We start from the raw sequence: 19,672 nt of genomic DNA on the forward strand, positions 1-19,672 counted from the left end.
GGAACATAGCCGGGTTAATTATCGCCACATATGAAGGTATAGAAGTGAACTGGTCGGTGCTGATCACCGACAGACTACGTGCGGCCATCGACTCGGTAAGAGGGAAGGATGGCAGGAAAATATGGACAGCGATGGCGTAATGGCTCACACTGTTAGCACCACTGGGTGAGCCCATCACGGCAAAGAAGCGGGGAAGATCAACCGAAGGAACCTCCAAAACGGCTTCAAAATGGCATCAGTTATTGCCTGCTAAGGCAACCAAGGGGAAGGAGGCCAACACTGAGAAAAACGGCGAACGAACGGCCTAACCAGGCGGAAACGCGGGAGGCAACACCGGCACGGCCAATAAAGATTACATTTCGCCGACCAGGTCAACAAGAGCTAGATCCCTTGGCAATGAAAATCAATCTTGGGACTCAGCAGGAGGAAACGGCGGAGGAGCCCAACGAGCACCTCCAGCGGCGCCAGAAGAAGAGCATTGCAGACCATGCCATGAAGCCATCGGGTCTAGAAAAGGATAGGACGGCGATACCCCACATTGAGGGCCCAGAACCAAGGGTGGAAGCGGAACTGGTTCAAATAGAACCAGTCACAGAAGTCCCTGCACAGCTGGTTACGCTGGCAGGTCAGAACATGACACGACCCGTGATTCAAGAGCTGGTGATTCAATTGTCAACATCATCGGCACACCAAGACCAACCAGAGCCGGAACGGCCAACTGAGGCACAACTAGAGCCGGTACTGCCAAGTGGTAACCAACTGGAGCCAGAGTTGCCAACCAGACAAGATCAGCCACCGACAAGCACAAAAATCGGTCAAACCTCCGCGCCGACACAGCAACAAGGCATCGGCAGCCAATGGCTATGGTGGATCGGTGAGCAAATAGCCGGAGTGGTCCATTATATGGAGGCAGAGGAGAAAGCACAAGTGGACCGGTTGCTAGCCACAACCGGGGAACTAGAGAAGGCCCGGTTAAGGATCCGGAGCTTGGAACAAGAATTGGAAATAGCCAAGGAAGAATTGGCTAAGGAGGTCATAACAGGACCCCATGAACACGAACTGGTGGCTCCGGTACATGTACAGAATAATGAAACACTGACAACTGTACATAATAATACGACCCCGGTGACGGGAACAAACCCGGATAAAATTACAGCGCAAGCACAAGAGCTTGTCGTTCTCAAAGAAGACCTGGCCGCACAGGAAGCATTACGGGCCAGGGAAAGAGAATTAAAAATGGCGGCGGAGGAGGAGCAACGGAAGACTGCTGACAACCTCCGCCGAGCAGAAGAAAGTCTACGGAAGGGACACCAAGCCTATGATCGGCTTAAGGAAGAGAAAGCAAAAGTGCTGCAAGAGAAGGATAAACTCCGAAGGATGGTGGAAATAGAGATAGAGAGACTCAAAGAAGAGCTTCGGCAGCAAAAGGATAGGGAAGACCGAGCTCGCCGCCAGATCAATCAGAACCTGAAGCAGAAAACAGAAGATTTTGACTGCATGCATCGGGATTATAAACATGTCAAGTCGGAATACAAGAAGCTGATCACCGACAGCGACTGGCAACAAGAGAAGATGTTCGAGCTCTGGAACGAAGTGCAACGTGCAGAGACGGCACTAGCGGAAGAACGGGCTAAGAAGGAAACCATATGAGCTGAAGCGGCACAGGAACGCATGGAACTTCAAATGCAACATCATGCGGAAATGGAACGCGCTACCATGGTCTTACAAAGAGTGCAGACAACGTATCGGAATCAACTAGTGCGCTACAAGGACCAAGAGGTGGTGATGGTGAACCTGATCAAACAATTGAAAGATGACCGACAGGCTGCTGAAGACAAATCAAAGATGGGGCTAGAGCGGATCCGGTACATTGTACATGCATGGAAGAATCGAACGAAGCGCTTGATTGAAGACAACTCAGTATTATAGTGGTCAAAATGGGTGAAGCATGCTGCCAAGCTAGAGTTGCTGAGGGTGGACGCAAAAAACCGGCAAAAAGAAGGCGATGAGTTCTATAAGCTGGAAAAGGAAGACTTTGCTGCCATAAAAGATGAATTGGCGGAGGACTTCGTAGCGTTGGCTGATGAACAGATAATGGTGGTCCAGCAATTAGTGCCACAACTGGACGATGATTGGCTAGATAACCAAATCCAGTTTGAAAGTTATGAAAATAAGAGGCTACGGCAAGAGGTGACGAAGAGCACGACAAAAATCAATCTCAGTGATGAAGAGCCATCGTCGGAGCAAGGGACAGACAGAGACAAGGTCGGGACAAGCCAACCGAATGTAACTCAAGAGGAGCAGCTAAGGGAGGAAGAGCCGCAACAACCACCAACACTGAGAGCCGCGCAACAGCCATCGGAGGAGCAACGCCCAGAAAAGCCGGAGACCGTTGTCGTGCCTTTCAACGCCAGATCGTTTGTGTGAGTCGGGTGGGAACCGCTGGGGTTTTGGACTAGGAAGAGGAAGAATTTGAGGTGATTTTAATTATGAATAGATTATTATAAACTTGTGAATCCCACAAGTATAATATATTTTATTAATCGGTATTTAAATAAGAATATGTATTTAGATTGAAAGAAAGATATAAGAAACTTGTGAATCCCACAAGTATAGATTATATTATTTTCGTGAATCCCACAATTATATTAATTGGTTGGTGTTTTCGGAAATATATCCAATTTCCAAGTATTATGTAGTGATGAGGGAGTCTTAGCAATCCATGCTTTTTCTTCTCTAACTATAGACTCCATGCTTTTCCTATAGATAGACTATATGCTTTATCTAAAGTGATCATGCTTTTTCTAACTTGTGCGTTTTTTATCAACTATAGCATTCATGCACGCTAGATGTGCATGCGTAGCTTTTTCTTTTAGCATGCGTTTTCTTTTAACTAAAGTTTATCCTAGGTGAACTAGCTTTTCTATGTGGAACATCTACTTTTTAACATTGATGAAATGCTAGTGCAATGGTAAGATATTACATTATTAACATGGAGGTGCAAGGTTCGAATCTTGCCCTATGCATGTTATATATATTTTAATATTTTCTACTATTTATTCATATTTATTAAATCGGTACTTTATAAGTTTTTCACGTAGTGTACGAAATACACTACGACACTCGCCCCCTCCGAACCCGCACATCCTCCGGTATGTGCCGAAGTTGTCGATGATTGTTAGTCTCGTCCGTCCGTCCTCCACATGGTTGGTTTCGTCGCCGGTCATTTTTGGTTGCCGTCCCCGTTCGGTCTCCGGTTTTTGGTTGCCGACTCCGCCCAGTTTCTAGTTCGGTTGCAGACTCTATCCGGTCTCCAATTACCGGCCCTCGTAATTCTTCTTTACTTGTAGTACCCTCCATTTCTCTTGCTATGTCGGCTTTGTCTCTCCATTTTGAACACATCCATTCTTCCCACCCGAACCATTGTCGCCATCCGATCCACCATAGTCTTCGTTCGCTTTTTGCATTGCTATGGCCCGCTTGGTCCTTGTCATCCGTGGTAGTGTCTTTGCTTGGCCTCTTCCTTGTCTTTATCAATATTGATTTCTTTTCAGATCTCCAGTTGAGTCGGATTAGCTTCTTTCTGATTCGGTATCGTCCGATCGTCTTTCGGTTGGATCAGCTTCCATTCCGATTCGTATTCGGCTGATTCAGACTCGGTTGATCAGTTTTTACCGATTCAGCCCCCTTCCGGATCTGTGTCGACCGATCGGTTTCTGTCCAGATTTTCTTTCTTTTCTTTGTTTTCACCGGTCTCGACCGGTTTGACTTCTAGAACTTCTTTCCGGATCGATGTCGTTCGATCGACTTCCGGTTGGAATGATTTCCGTCCATGTCAAACTCTCGGATTTTGTCCGGATCCACTTCTGCTTGCTTTAGCTTTCTTTTAGACGGGAATTTCGGACGGATCATCTTCCATCCGAACCAGCTTCTGACTTTACCTTCCTTGCCGCCATCTCCCGTCTCTCCGGTCTCACGTTGGTTCTCGGACGCAACCGCCGAAGTCTCTCGGATTAGTGCGCATGAACCCTCGGTATTATCATCCTCTATCATTTCAACCATAGCCACCTTCTCGGCTATCTCTCCGTCGTATGAATCAGCTTTGACCTTTGTTTTCTCTCCACCACCTTCCATCTCTTCGGTCTCACGTTGCCTTTCGAACGCAACCGCCGGAGTCTCTGGAATCAGTGGTGGGGAAGTCTCGATATGGCCATCCGCCATTGATTCGTCCATAGCCACCTTCGATTCGATGTCATCTTTCGTGGCGACCTCCTCAATCAAGTCCTCCTTGCTCTCTTTCACTGCATCAATTATGCAAACATCAATTATGTTTACCCCTTTTTCACCTGATGTTTTGGATACTTGTATTCCGAAATCTTCTTCTACACTTGGGTTATCTGCCTTATCCTTCGTCGTCGTTCTTTCGCAAGACAAGAGGGTAGCTTGTTTTACACCCTCTTCCGTCGCACCATCATGTTGTATTTCGGCCTTCATATCAGCTCCATCGTTTGTCTTCAATCGACCATCCTTCATCGGCCATGTCGTTGACAAGATTCTCATCTTCCTCTCATCATGTCTCCAGCATACCCTTTGGACTTCGGCCCAATCTTCGGTAAGACCATTCACACCGTCATCTTCTTCGAGTTCGATCCCGATGTCCATCCTTTCTTTTCGATCGATTGATTTTACGAACATTAAGACTTTATCCTCTCCCACCAATCTTTGTTCCCGCTTCGAGAGTCGAGAAAAACGATGCTCGAACTCTAGGAATACTTATGTTGCACTCCGGTAGGTCTTCTCCGATGCCACCCATTCGTTGAATTCTCGTTGATCTTTTCCCTTCGATCTCTTGAAATCATATGCCTCTTGTAAAGCTTCTTCAAAGGACTCCCATGTCGGGTTTTGTTGCCCTATTTTGTGGATTCTTTCTTGTAACTCATATGTGACTACTCGATTGAAGGATGTCACTTGCAATCCTTTCGGTATCCCACATCGCATCATCGCGGCCTTGTATTCGCATAGATAGCGTTGACATGAAGATCCGTCAATAGGCACGGATCGCGAGGCGGAACCACCGGGGTTCTGGACCGGAAGGATCAAAGTTCGCACCAAGCTTAGCGAGAAAGTATGAAGGATAGATTGAGAGAGAGAAAGAGATTAAGATTAAACGCTTGACTTAGATTGAGAAAGATTGATATGGCCAAGAGAGAGATATTGAGATTAAGATTTTAACTCTTGATTTAAGAAACAAGATATATCATCAATCAATTTTCTTCTCATTAATTTCTTAGTTCATACATAAGCTCCGTCGGCATATACCCTATCATCGAGCTGTGTGTCGTTTTGTTGGCCCACAAGGCATAGGGTAATAGTCGTGGCCAATTCCTGACTCGACCGATAGGTCCATGCCCTCGCTCGATCTTCCCATTCACTTCCGGATTGTAGGCAGTCGTGAGGGCGAGCTTCACGCCTAGTCGTTCGAAGAGCTCCGTCGCTTCGTGCACATCCAACTCCCCTCGGTCGGCCACTATCTTCCCCACACATCCGCATCGGCAAACAACCTCTTCAAGTAGAAATTTGCAAATAGCTGAAGTCATCTTATTTGTCAAGGCTCGTCCTTCCACTTGATTTGTCAAGTCTTCCCTTGCCAGCACTAAGTACTTCATTTGTCCCACTCCCATTGGCATCGAGACCAGATCCACCATCCATTTGAAGTGTATGGTGAGTGGGTATGTCAGTTGTAACTCATCACGATGACGTATATTTGAATATATTTGGCAAGTTTCTCATGTGGACACAAAATGGAGTACATCTTTGTACATGCTTGGCCACCAGTACTTCTCCTTCAACTTTTCGAACGTCGCCCATGTTCCTCTATGACCTGCCCAAGCACTCTCATGGAATTCAGTCATCAACGTATCTTGCTCTTCTTTCTTCACCACCACTCGACGTGGTATTCCTGTCCTTCTTTTGGGATGTCGCCAAAGGAATCTTCCCTTCAAGAAGTATCAGTAAGCTTTCTTCCGGATTCGTAGGGCCTCCTCCTTTGTTAACGAAGCATCTGTCGTCAATGTTCTTAGGCATTTACCGATGAGTAACCACTCTCCTTTGTACTCGTTCTGGTTGAAGGCATGGAGCGTCGTTCCACCTGACCCCGGAGAGAAGATACTTCTCATCCTACACAGCCGGTGAACATGGCTGTGTTCGGATGGGAAATGAAGGTACGTGCCGGATTGCCGGCATAGGAGACGTGTGGTTGACAACCCCGACCGGATGCAAAATGCTGCTGAAGGATGTCCGACACATTCCGGAGGTTCGATTGAACCTGATTTCGGCCGGGAGGCTAGACGATGAAGGCTACACAGGTAGCATCCGGAACGGCGTAATGAAGTTCAGCAAGGGGAGCCTGATAGTGGCTCGGGCCCGGAAAGACAACACACTGTACCATATGAATGCCCGGTTATGTCCGGAAGAGCTGAATGTGGCAGCCGACACTGCCGGTGAGCTGTGGCACAAAAGACTGTGCCACATGAGTGAGAAGGGGATGAAGAGGCTTGCAGAAGACAACCTTATTCCAGTGAAGCACGTGCACCTGGAGAAGTGCACCGATTGCCTGGCCGGTAAGCAGAACCGAGCCTCCTTCCACTCAAGGCCACCGACGAGACGTAGTGTACCATTGGAGTTGGTACACACTGATGTGTGTCAGGTAGAAACGAAGTCACATGGCGGAGCCCAGTACTTCGTAACATTCATTGATGATCACAGCCGGAAGCTGTGGACGGCACCGCTGAAGACAAAGGACCAAGTGTTGTGCGTCTTCAAAGAACTCCACGCGAGAGTGGAAAGGGAATCCGGCAAGAAGCTGAAAGCGATACGAGCGGATAACGGAGGGGAATACCGGGGGCAGTTCGCGGAGTACTGTCGCTCGAAGGGAATCCGGCTCGAGTTTACTGTGCCGAAGACGCCGGAACTGAACGGGCTGGCCGAGAGGATGAACCGGACCATAATGGAGAGGGTCCGGAGTATGCTGGCGCATGTGGAATTACCCAAGGGGTTTTGGGCTGAGGCGATGTCGACGGCGACATACGTGATAAACAGATCACCCTCAGTACCTTTGGACGGAGACACGCCGCAGAGAGTGTGGACCGGTAGGGAAGTATCCTACCGGCATCTGAAGGTGTTCGGGTGTCTCGCATACGTGCATGTGGCAAAGGACCGGAGAGGAAAGCTAGATCCAAAGACCCGGCCATGCATATTCCTCGGTTACGGCGATGACGAGTTCGGCTACCGAGTATGGGACCCGGTCGACAAGAAGATATTCCGGAGTCGTGATATCATCTTCATGGAGAACAAGACACTCGCCGACTGGGAGTCGGAGAAGAAGATGAAGAGCTCCAAGTCGACCGGTGAGGATCAACTCTACGAGGAGCAGTCCCGACCGGCAAGGGACCGGTTAGCACTCGAGGATCCGGCCGAAGACGGTGAAGAAACAGAACCGGCCGAAGAAGATGAAAATGATACCGGAACCGGCCCCGATCCCGAAATGGATTCGGATGAAGAAGAATCGGAAGAACCGGTTACCGAAGCTCCGGAACGGAGATATCCTCTAAGAGAGAGAAGGGCCCCCCGGAGATTTCCGGAACCAGAGCACGTGCTGCTAACCGACGAGGGTGAGCCGGAGAGCTTTGAAGAAGCAAAGCATGACACCCATAGCCGCAGGTGGTTAAGTGCCATGCAGGAGGAGATGGATTCCTTGCATGAGAACCACACATATGAACTTGTGGAGTTGCCGAAAGGAAAACGGGCACTCCGTAACAAGTGGGTGTTCAAGCTGAAACCGGGAGATGCCGGAAACCCCCCGAGATACAAAGCCAGGATCGTGGTGAAGGGGTTCCAGCAGAAGAAGGGCGTCGACTTCGACGAGATATTTGCCCCGGTAGTGAAGATGACCTCTATCCGGACGGTGCTGAGCATAGCGGCAAGCATGGATCTCGAGGTAGAACAGATGGACGTGAAGACGGCATTCCTTCACGGTGACCTCGAAGAAGAGATATACATGCAGCAACCGGAAGGATTCGAGAAGAAAGAGAAGGAGCACTTGGTATGCCGGTTGAAGAAGAGCCTTTATGGTTTGAAGCAGGCTCCCCGGCAGTGGTACCGAAAGTTTGACTCCTTCATGACCGATGAAGGGTACTACAAAACGCAGTCCGACCACTGCGTGTTTGTGAAGAAGTTCGACGGAGGAGACCTTCTAATACTCCTCCTATACATGGACGACATGTTGATCGTCGGACGGGACCAGGTCAAGATACGGATGCTGAAGAAGGCTCTTCACCGAACCTTCTCAATGAAGGACCTGGGTCCAGCGAGGCAAATACTAGGGATGCACATCATCCGGGACCGGAGAAAGAAGCAGTTGTGGCTGTCACAGGAGAAGTACGTGACAAAGGTGCTTAAACGGTTCAACATGTCGGAAGCAAGACCGGTCGGATCGACCCTCCCGGCAAACTGCAAGCTGTCCAACAAGCAAAGTCCCAAGACAAAGGCTGAAAAGGAGGATATGATGAAAGTGCCGTATACCTCAGCCGTCGGGAGCTTGATGTACGCCATGGTGTGTACGAGACCGGACATAGGATATGCAGTCGGAGTGGTGAGCCGGTACATGAGCAATCCCGGCAAAGAGCATTGGAACGCGGTCAAGTGGATACTCCGATACCTGAAGGGCACGGCAAACGTGTGCCTCCGATTCGGCTCCGGTAAGCCCGAACTCGACGGCTTTACCGATTCGGATATGTCGGCTGATGCAGATACCAGCCGGTCCACATCAGGGTATGTGATGACGTATGCAGGGGGAGCTGTTTCATGGCAGTCGAGGCTGCAGAAGACGGTTGCGTTATCAACCACGGAGGCGGAGTACATGGCGGCTGTTGAAGCCGGCAAGGAAATAATATGGATGAAGGACTTCATTAGAGAGCTCGGTATCCGACAGGAGGAGTACCGACTCTACTGCGACAGTCAGAGTGCAATCCACCTTGCGAAGAACGCGGCCTATCACTCCCGGACGAAGCACATCCAGCGAAGATATCACTGGATCCGGGAAAGGATAGAAGACAAGGAGTTCGTGCTGACGAAGGTCCACACGGACGAGAACGGGTCGGATATGCTGACCAAGGTGCTCACACCCGACAAGCTGGAAGCATGCTGGAAGAGGATCGGATTGGAGAGACATCCCATGCCGAAGTGAAGGGGGAGTTTGTTGGGATTACGGTCCCTTTCGGATGGGATGGTCGGATATCGGAGATGAATGCCGACAAGCCCGGTTTCGGTTTCGGAACCGGATGATGAAGACCCCGGCTTCGGAGCCGGATGACGAATGTACCCGGAGAGAGATCCAGATGCGGGGACATATCTGTGAATATGTTTGCCAAGGGCCCTTGAGGCTATAGTTGTAAATAGCCCCAAAGTCATATGTGTATAAATATGACTTAGGGCAAACAGTTTTAATGTTGCTTATCATTTTTCTGTTTTTCCACTCAAGAGGAGTGAAGAGAGAGCAGCCGCGAGAGAGATAGAGCGTGAGAGAGGAAGAGGTCGACGCCTCTGTGTATTTCCGCCGCCTGTGGCGAGGACAGCGAGCTCAAGGTCGTCGCCTTGCAGCTCGCCATTGTATACTTCTCTGTGCATAGTTTTTGGTTCGGAGTCTTGTACTCCCGTGGTTTTTCCCGTACAGGGTTTTCCACGTTAAATCGTGTGTCCATTCTATTTTTCGCATTTCCCATTTTCTGCAACAACGATTCGTGTGTTTCCTTGGTTGTGGCCGAGAGGTGAAGTTTGGAAAGTGTCGATTGATTTTCCATCATCTTCTCCTTCTTGATTGATAACCCACCTGATTCTGGTTGGTCTCATATCTACGGTCACGTAAATCGGCTTCCCTTCGACATAGTTGGCCTTGCTTAGTGCCTAAGCTTCAAGAAGCAGTTTCTTCAATCTTCGCATTGCATTTGTGTGCTCATCTCGCCATTCAAACTTCATTCTTTTCTTTAGTAGTCCATATAACGGTTCGGCGACATGAGCGTAGTGCAGAATCCAGATATGATAAAATGCGCATGCTCCAAGGAACCTTCTAACCTCCGTTTGGTTTTCGCATTCTTCTTTCATGTCTTGGATTGCGTTCACTTTGGATGGCGAGGGCTTCCGTCAGTATGCTCCACACAAGTGACCTACCACCAAGATCTCTGGTTGCCCGAATGTGGATTTTTCTCCCGAAAATGTCAAATTCGCATCTTCGAGTTTTTGAAGCACCTTCTCGTAATCTTTCATATATTTCGCAACGAACTTTCTACAACTTTCCTTATCTTTCGATTCATCTTTCTCCTCATCCGAACATCCTTTTATCGGAATATCATCCAAGAATGGCATCATGATGTCCGGGATGCAATCCTTCAAGACTTTATTCATGGCATTCACTATATGAGCCACCAAGTTCGTTGCGCCTTGGGGTAAGGTACACATCCACACAAGCCCGATCGGAGTCCTCATGGTTGTAATGTCCCGATTGTCGATCGCCAATTGGAATTGGTCATATCCGGAGTAGAGATTGCCAATGGAGTAGATGGACCGGCCCCGCAAACGCTTCGTCAAATTCGTCCACGCTCGGACCGATTCCAACATTTCGAATTGTCACCTTGTTGACGGGTTGAAGATCTTGGATGAATCGCAATGATCCATTCTTCTTTGGCACCGTGAACCACCTATTGGAATAAGGAGCATTCGACGGTTCTAGAATTCCCATACTCACCTTCTCCTTTAAGAGCTCGATCAGCTTCGGAAGGTGTGCTCTCGGAACCGGTATCGGTTTCAAATTCCAAGGCACATGAGGCACCATGAAGATCACCATCGGCTCTATAACCTTTGGGTCGGCACATCCGAAAGCCTTCCCATGTCTCTGAAGCATATCGCAAAACATTTGCTCCTCTTCAGGGACAAGGAAATCCTCCTTTCCAACTCGTAGCTTCCCCTTCGTCTCTTTGGTGAAGACATGACCTATCATCTTCGGATCTCTTAAGCTTGGATTGTTAGCGACTTCCTTCATCTTTTGCCAGCTATCTTCCGGTATCGGAACCGCAACTGGCTTGATCTTCTTATCCACCATTTTATATTTCGTGTTGATGTCAACTTCCTTCATCGAGATGCCACGACGGTATTCATCGATGATAGCATACATGTTGACAGAGTTAACCGAAACCACGTAATGATCTTGAAGATAGCTCAAGTCCACGACTTCCTCGATTTCGCCGATGGTGTCGTTAAATGAGGCTTCTTCCATAATATGAGTCACGAACTCTCCTTCTTCTATTATGTTTTCTTCTTTCAACATCTTCTCGAATTCTTGTATCCGACGCTTGTCCTTCTTGTCGGGTAGTACTAGTTTACATGCGCCACTAGGTGTGACACATGTTGCTTCTCCTCGCAATCCACGCACTCTTCTTTCTTGTGGGGTCTTGTGATTGCTCGGACTATTTGTGCCCCATGCTTTAATAGTCCGCTCTAAAAATCCGAGGATTCGCCACCGAGCTTATCTCAATTCCTTTCATGATTGGCTCGCACCGTTAGGAATTGGACCGACCTTTGGTTGTCAAGACTCTTTATTCGTGTGAAGGCTGCTCCATTATCGAACACTTTGGTCTCCATCCGAGATGACTTGATATATGGTTGCCCTAGGATGACAGGATGCGACGCCGATTCTTGTACGAAGAAGTGTTGATCCATCTCAACATCCCCGATCGTGACTTTGACATTGGGACAAGCTCCGTATAAGTCCTCCGTAGAGTTTGTTGCTGCGCGAATCTTCCATCCGTGGTTTGTATTGATTGTCCATCTTCCTTTTTTGTAGAAGTCAGCTCCAGCGTCTCCATTGTCACTCATACCCAATGAGGTCGAGTATAGTGGTTGTCCACCATATCTTCATCGACTTCGTCTCTTGCCATCGTTATGGCATTCGTTTTTGCTTTTTGCGGCTTCTCTTCTTCCTCGTCCGATTTGAAAAGAATTGCGTGCGGAAGCAATATAGAGAACCGAACAACAGAAAACGCAGGTTTAATGGAAAGCTTAGGTTTGCACAGTACGCACGGCAGAGACAGACAGAGAGAGAGAGAGAGTAAACACAAGAACTTAATTCAAAAAGATAATACTCAATCTGTACATAGGATGTGCTCAGTGAGCACTTTTATACAAGCCCTGACAATCAGGCTGACACAAGTATTGACAGTACTTGACTGCTCATAAATGAGCCTCGACTCTTACTCCCAAAACTATTCCTTACGAGGAATATCTTTCTAACGTCCTTTCGGTTTACGCACCGATACGGCCTTCCTACGCACCAGTTTGCGTACTGTTTTACGCATCCATTTTACGCACCGGTCCTCGGCTTGCTCAGCCGATCCGGCCGATGTTGAGCTTGTCTCTCAACACTCCCCCTCAAGATCAACTTGAGGCTCTTCCGGATCTTCCGGATCACCGCTCCGGTTCCTCCTAGCTCCACACCTCGCTCGCGCTCCTCGGCCTGTTCGACTCCGTGCACTTCGACCCTTCCGGTCGTTACGGCCCTTCACAACTCCCTTGTTGTCGCGGTGTTGGCGCTTCTCCTACTGCCTTCTTTTCCGCTTGGCCCTCGGTTGATTCAGTGTATCCGAATCAAACATTCGAACTGACTCGGCTACCTCCAATCGGTTTTCGCTCTCGTCCGAGTTGGCTATCTCCAACTCGTCTTCGGTCTTCTCACCCTTGACGGCATCATCTCCCCCATGCTTGGTTGGCTCCGGCTCTTTCTTCCAGCTGCTCCCCTTACGTCCGCTTTCGGACTCTTCCGCGGATCCACCCTCGACTTCTTCAGCCGATCCGAAATCATATTCGTCATCCGACTCAGCGTTGCGGTCTTCTCTCCCCCTCAAGTTCGGCACGTCGAGGTGACGCAACCCAAGCGCACCCGAGAATGGCCACAACTTGTTCAGTCCAAGAGGCTTGGTGAAGATGTCGGCGGTCTCCTAATCCGTCGGAACATACTGAAGTTCGACTTCACCGGAGAGAACACGCTCACAGACGAAATGGTAGTGCACCTCAATGTGCTTGGTTCGTGCATGGAAAACGGGGTTCTTCGCGAGCTGGATGTTGCTGAGGTTGTCGTCGTAGATCTTCGTCGGATCAGACACCTCCACCTGCAGATCCTTAAGTAGCTGCTTCAACCATATGGCTTTGCATGTCGCAACAGCCGCTCCTCTATACTCGGCTTCGGTGCTCGACAGCGCAACTGTCGGTTGCTTCTTGCTACTCCACGCTATCACGACACTCCCAAGAGAGAACACGTATCCGCACATGGATCGGCGATCGGCGACGTTGCCGGCCCAATCAACATCGGTGTAGCCGGCCAACTACGGGGTTGTACCGGTCCAATATAGCAGTCCTGTTGGGAACTCGACGTTCCTTATGTCCGACGCTCGGCCACAACCGAGATTCTTCTCATACACAGAAAAACAGGTAATGAAACGCGACACAAAAGAGGAGAAGAAGAGGAGAAATGGTACATAGGAGGTATACGTGGAAAACCCCAAAATAGGGGAAAAACCACGGCAGCCCACAAGCTACAAACTGTCACTATGCAGAAATATACAACAGTGAGATCACTGAGGCAACGACCTCGTGTTCTCAAATCTTCGCCACAGGCGGCGGTTACAACAGAGGCAACGACCTCGTCTCTCTCTCTCTCTCTCTATACAGTTGCACGCTCTGATTTCTACTTGCACCAACAAGAAAGAATAACAACAAGAATGACAACAACTCATCTAAAAGTTTGCCCTAAGTCATATTTATACTAATATGACTTTTCGGCTATTTACAAATGTAGCCTCGATGGAGCCTACACCATCCGACTCTCCGAAGTCGGGTTCTCCTCATCCGGTTCATACCGGGCCTACACCATCCGACTCTCCGAAGTCGGGTTCTCCCCATCCGGTTCATACCGGGCCTACACCATCCGACTCTCCGAAGTCGGGTTCTCCCCATTCGGTTCATACCGTTTCCCATCCGGAGGGACTGTTCTTCTCCCTTCCCATCCGGAGGGACCTGTCTACCAACAAGTCCCCGGTCCTTAGTGCCGCTTACGTACTGCAGTACGCGTTGCGCACACTGAAGGTGGTCCTCGGTAGGTCGCGCCATAAACTGACTGATCACCCCGACCGGATAACTAAGATCAGGTCGGGTGATTGTCAAGTAAATAAGGCTGCCGACAATTTGTCGGAACCTCATCGGGTCACAAACCGTTCCAGAATTGGGGCGAAGCTTGACGGTTCTATCCAGAGGAGTCAAGACGGACTTACAGTCGGCCATCCCGAATTTGAAGAGCATGTTCAGCGCGTAATGCCGTTGGCTTATCAGTATGCCTTCGGGGGTGTGGATCACTTCGATCCCGAGGAAGTACTGAAGGTCCCCCAGATCCTTCATGTCAAACGATGCCGCAAGCTGGAGCTTCACGTGGTTGATTTCACCTAGATCAACGCCGGTGATGACCAAGTCATCAACATAGAGTAAAATACTGACCGGCCCGAGTCGACCTTTCCAAACGAACAGTGAGGAGTCCGATTTTGACATCGCAAAGCCCATCTGACGCAGTCGATGCGTGATCTTCACGTTCCAGGCACGCGGGGCTTGCTTCGGTCCATAAAGGGACTTCTTCAATCGGCAAACTGCTGATGTGTTCATTCCGGAGTGAAATCCGGGGGGTTGTACCGTGTACACCTGTTCCTCAAGCTCACCTTGCAAGAACGCATTCTTTACATCCATCTGTTGTAAGTGTCACCCCTTGGTCGCGGCTACCGCGAGCAAAACACGGACGATCGTCATCTTCGCGACGGCCGCAAACGTCTCATCGTAGTCAATGCCGTGTTTCTGTGCGTAGCCTTTCGCTACTAACTAGGCCTTGTATCGGTTGACCGAGCCGTCGGTGTTGTACTTGACCTTGTACACCCACCTACATCCGATCAGCTTCACACCCTTCGGTGCGTCAACCAGGTCCCAGGTCTCGTTTTCCGCCAATGCGTGCATCTCTTCCTCCATCGCGGCGCACCAATTCGCATCCTGAGCCGCTTTTGCATAGCTCTCTGGCTCAGCACTTCCGCTACACGGGTCATGTACGCATAGTGATGCACCATGTACTCGTTGTATCCGAACCGCACAACTGGGTTCTTCTAGCGGGTAGATCGGCGTAATCGGTCATTAGCCGATGTCGAGCTCTTCTCAGCCGACGCGGACTTCGCTCCATAACGGCTTCCCTCGGAGTCAGACTCGTTCCTATCCGTGCCATAATCCGACACCTTCTTCTTCCCTTTTTCTTTGCACGTAAGCCGTCTCCTCAGCTTCCTGCGCAGGGAATGCACAACCGAATCTCCACTACTCGCCGGCTCTTCATTGGACTGGTCGGACCGACTTAGTCGTTCACTCGGTCCACTTAATCGAAACGAAATCGGACTCTCTTCTCGGGTCCCAATTTCAAGCTCATTCGGAGGCATCTCGGCCTTGCTGACCTCATCATCAGAACTCGGATTGGAGGTGAGGTCCAATGTCGGAGGCAAGTACCAGGACGCGGACTCATCAAACACAACGTCGCGGCTCACGCGCGCTTGTTTGGTACACGGGTTATAGCACTTATAACCCTTCTGCTCGTCCGAATAGCCGACCAAGATACACTTCTCGGCTTTTGCATCCAACTTCCTCCTTTTCTCCTTCGGAACATGCACATATGCAATGCTACCGAAAAATCGTAAGTGTCGCAAGTTCGGCTTTGTTCCGAAATATAGCTTGTGCGCCGACACTTTGTCTCCGATCCGGTTCTGGATGTATACCACGGTCCTTACCGCCTCGGCCTAGTAGAACTTGGGCAAGCTCTTCTCCTCCAACATTGCCCGTGCCGCTTCCACAACCGACCGATTTTTCCTCTCGGCCATGTCGTTTTGCTCCGGTGTGTATCTACAACTGAATTCGCGGTGAATTCCCATCTGCTGTAGATAACCGTTGAATTGACCGGAAAAGTATTCTTTTCCGCCATCCGACCGCAGGCACTTGATCTTTCTTCCTGTTTCCATTTCCACGAACCCTTTGAGGTGTCGAATACATGTGTATAATGGACGTATTCACACTATCCCGTTTTGGCCATTTATGTAATTAGCATAAAGGGTAGTTGCCCTAAGTCGGTCACTATATATAGTGACCTTGTAACATTTTTGTAAGGTTGGTTGTTGTATTATTGCTTTGTGAAATAAGAAAGTCTTTTGTGCCTCTCTCTCTCTCTCTCTCTCTCTCTCTCTCTCTGTGCAACGACATAGAAACTGTCATACGCAGGTACTCAACAGCAATCGAATGCTTCTTGATCTTCCGCACAGACGACTTTGTCTCTAACATTTGGTATCAGAGCCTGCACAGCATTCGGTCCTTCAATCCGCTGTCGGCCGTCGTTTCAGCCTGCACAGCATTCGGTTTCCTGCGTCATTCGAAGAAGAGAGAAGAAGAAAAACGAGGCTTGCATCTCTTCGCGTTAGATCCTCTTCGCTTGGAGCAAGCCAGCCGGTTGTACTCCGTTCCTTGTGATCGCAACGCTCGAGGTGAAATCCCCTTGTGCAACATTGACACGATCGCGCTCCACTCGGTTAAACGGCATCCGAAAAGGTCATTAAACGCTGCTCGCCGCTCGTTGTAACCACTCGGTGCAGATCGGTCTCAAGACAACAACCCCAATTCTTGCTTCATCCGGCTGATCGACATTCGAGAGGATCAGTTGGATCCATCTCTCTCGTCGCTGCAGTCACCCGAAGCCGAATCGGTCCAGATAATCGGTTTCAATAATCGGTATTCGGTATATATATCCGAAGCGAACCGGGCTCACTTCGACTCGGAACCATTCGGGAAGACCAGTCGGTTCTGTCCCTCAAGTTACCGGAGTCAATTCGAGCAAGTTCAACAATACATATATTCGAAGCCGAACCGACTCGGGTTCAAATCCGACTAGAACGATATCGGGTGAGCCAACCGGCTGCACTCCAACAAGGTTCGTAGTCAACTCCGAACCGAGCTTCGTTAACCGAAACCAAATTTGATGGCATCAACATCCGGCTCGTCAGAAATGAGTCTACGAAAGTTCGATGGATCGAACTTCAACTTCTGGAAGGAGCAAATGCAGGACTATCTCATAGTCAAGGGGCAAATCGATCCCATCGAAAATGAAGAACCTCCAGAAGGATACAAACCAATTGAGTGGCAGAAGCTGGACAGAATTGTCCGCGCCACGATTCGGATGCACCTATCGGAATCGGTATACTTTACGGTGCAATCGTGTACGACAGCATTCGAACTGTGGAAAACACTGTCGGACACTTACGAAAAGAAGGTCGCCGCAACGAAGATGTTTCTGATCCGGCGCCTCTACAACTTGCGGATGAAAGAATCCGATTCGGTTCAAGCACACCTCAATGAGTACGAAAGCATAAGCTCCCAAATCTCGTCACAGGGGACGGCAATCGAGGATGAACTCAGAGCAATGATACTCATGAGCAGCCTTCCCTCATCATGGGAAACTTTCGTCACAACCGTGTGCAACGCGTCAACCACGGCTGTTAAATACTCCGAAGTCACGAGCGCAATCCTGACCGAAGCAGCTCGGAGAAAGTCTTTCGCCAAAGACTCAACAGACGACGCTTACGTAGTACAAGGTTCGACAGACCGATCGAACATACGAGGAAGAGATTCCTCACGGCCGCCGAACAATCAGCGAAGACGGAGCCAGTCACGGGATAACCGAATCTGCAACTATTGCAAGAAACCCGGACACATCAAAGCCGACTGCCGCGCACTCAAGAACAAGAACAACAAGAAGAGTGGCCGGCATGAGGAGATCAATTACGTCAGCTTCTCAGCTGATGTACTACCGGACGACCCGAATATACTATCAATCGAAAATCCAGTCGGATCAGAAGTTCTACTCACGACTGAAGAATCGAGCACATGGCTCTTAGATTCGGGCGCGTCATTTCACGTGACTCCTCATCGATCCCAATTTCGGCAATATACGATCCGTCACTCCGACTCAGTTCGAGTCGGCAACTCACAACACTGTGACATCATCGGAATCGGCACAGTAGAGCTCAACCTTGCAGGTGGCTCTACACTTGTACTCCACAATGTCCGACATGTACCCGAGCTCTCAAGGCCATTGATCTCAGTCGGACAAGTAGATGAAGACGGCATTCGTGCCGGTTTTTCTTCGGGAGGGTGGACACTCCACAGGGGGAACCTCCTGCTTGCTAGAGGACCCAAGATACACTCCCTGTATCCGTTACCATGTTACGCTCAGAGAGGGTAACCTGTTTTTGGTGGATATTCCTGTGTCATCACTATGGCACCGAAGATTAGGACACCTCAGCAAGGCCGGCATCACGCACCTATCTAGAGCCGGATACATCCCCAAACTCTCCTTCTCGGGACCATCAATTCTGCGAGCATTGCAGTATGGCAAACAAGCAGCCGCAATCACACCCGACATTCAGCACCAAGAGAAACGAGACCTCTTGATTTGGTCCACTCGGACGTCTGTGGCCCAATGCCGCATCAGTCTCTCGGCGGTGCCTCCTACTTCGTCACTTTTATTGACGATTCGACTCGAAAGGTGTGGGCTTATCCAATTCGCACCAAAGATCGGGTCTTCTCGTCTCATCACCGATTGGCTCGCTATGGTAGAAAATCAAACCGACCGAAAGCTGAAATGCTTTCGGACAGACAATGGGGGAGAGTTTAAAATCCGAAGAATTCGTCAAATTCTGCCGACAAACGCGGCATCCGACGTGAGTTTACGACACCACACAGTCCGGAGCAAAAACGGGATTGCCGAACGCATGAATCGGACAATCCAAGAACGGACAGTTTCCATGCTCCCAACACTCCGGACTGTCGGATGGCTTCTGGGCAGAGGCTCTACTCACGGCAGTACACCATAATCAATATGTCGCCAAGTAGACCTCTAGGACTTCAAAATTCCTCAGGGAACTATGGATCGACAGTAAGCCGAATTACGACAAGCTGAGGATCTTCGGATGCGAGGCGTACGCCCTTATTCCGAAAGATGATCGCCGAAAACTTGCACCTCGGTCCAGGAAATGCATTTTCCTTGGATTATGGATCCGACGGCGAAATGGGATACCGACTCTGGGACCCCGAACGCAGACAAATCGTTCGAGAGTTCGGACGTTGTGTTCAACGAGTCGGCTATGAATCCATCAGTCGAAAAACCGATCGAAGTCCGAAGGGTAACATTTTCCGATGTGCAAACCCTTCAAGAAGGCCCTGCTCTCAACACACGGTCAGCTTCACGGGTAGCTGAACCTTACACTACCGACTCGGACAACCCCGACTCGGCACAGCAGAACAATCCGCTTTCGGACCATCCGACCTTGATTACCCGATGCGACCAGTCCAATCTTACCTCGCCGATCCGAGAGACTGTCGCAACCTCCGGAGAGGTATTCTCCTGGAATTTTCTTCACCGACGCCGGCGAACCGACGTCTTACGAAGAAGCATCGACATCTGTCGATTCCGCCACCTGGCGATTAGTCGGCATGAAGATTAGTCGGCAGA

Source organism: Azolla caroliniana, unplaced genomic scaffold (genome assembly GCF_043228905.1).
Source record: "Azolla caroliniana isolate FFs.n. ecotype wild unplaced genomic scaffold, voAzoCaro1.0.p SCAF_3, whole genome shotgun sequence".
Taxonomy (NCBI): Eukaryota; Viridiplantae; Streptophyta; class Polypodiopsida; order Salviniales; family Salviniaceae; genus Azolla; species Azolla caroliniana.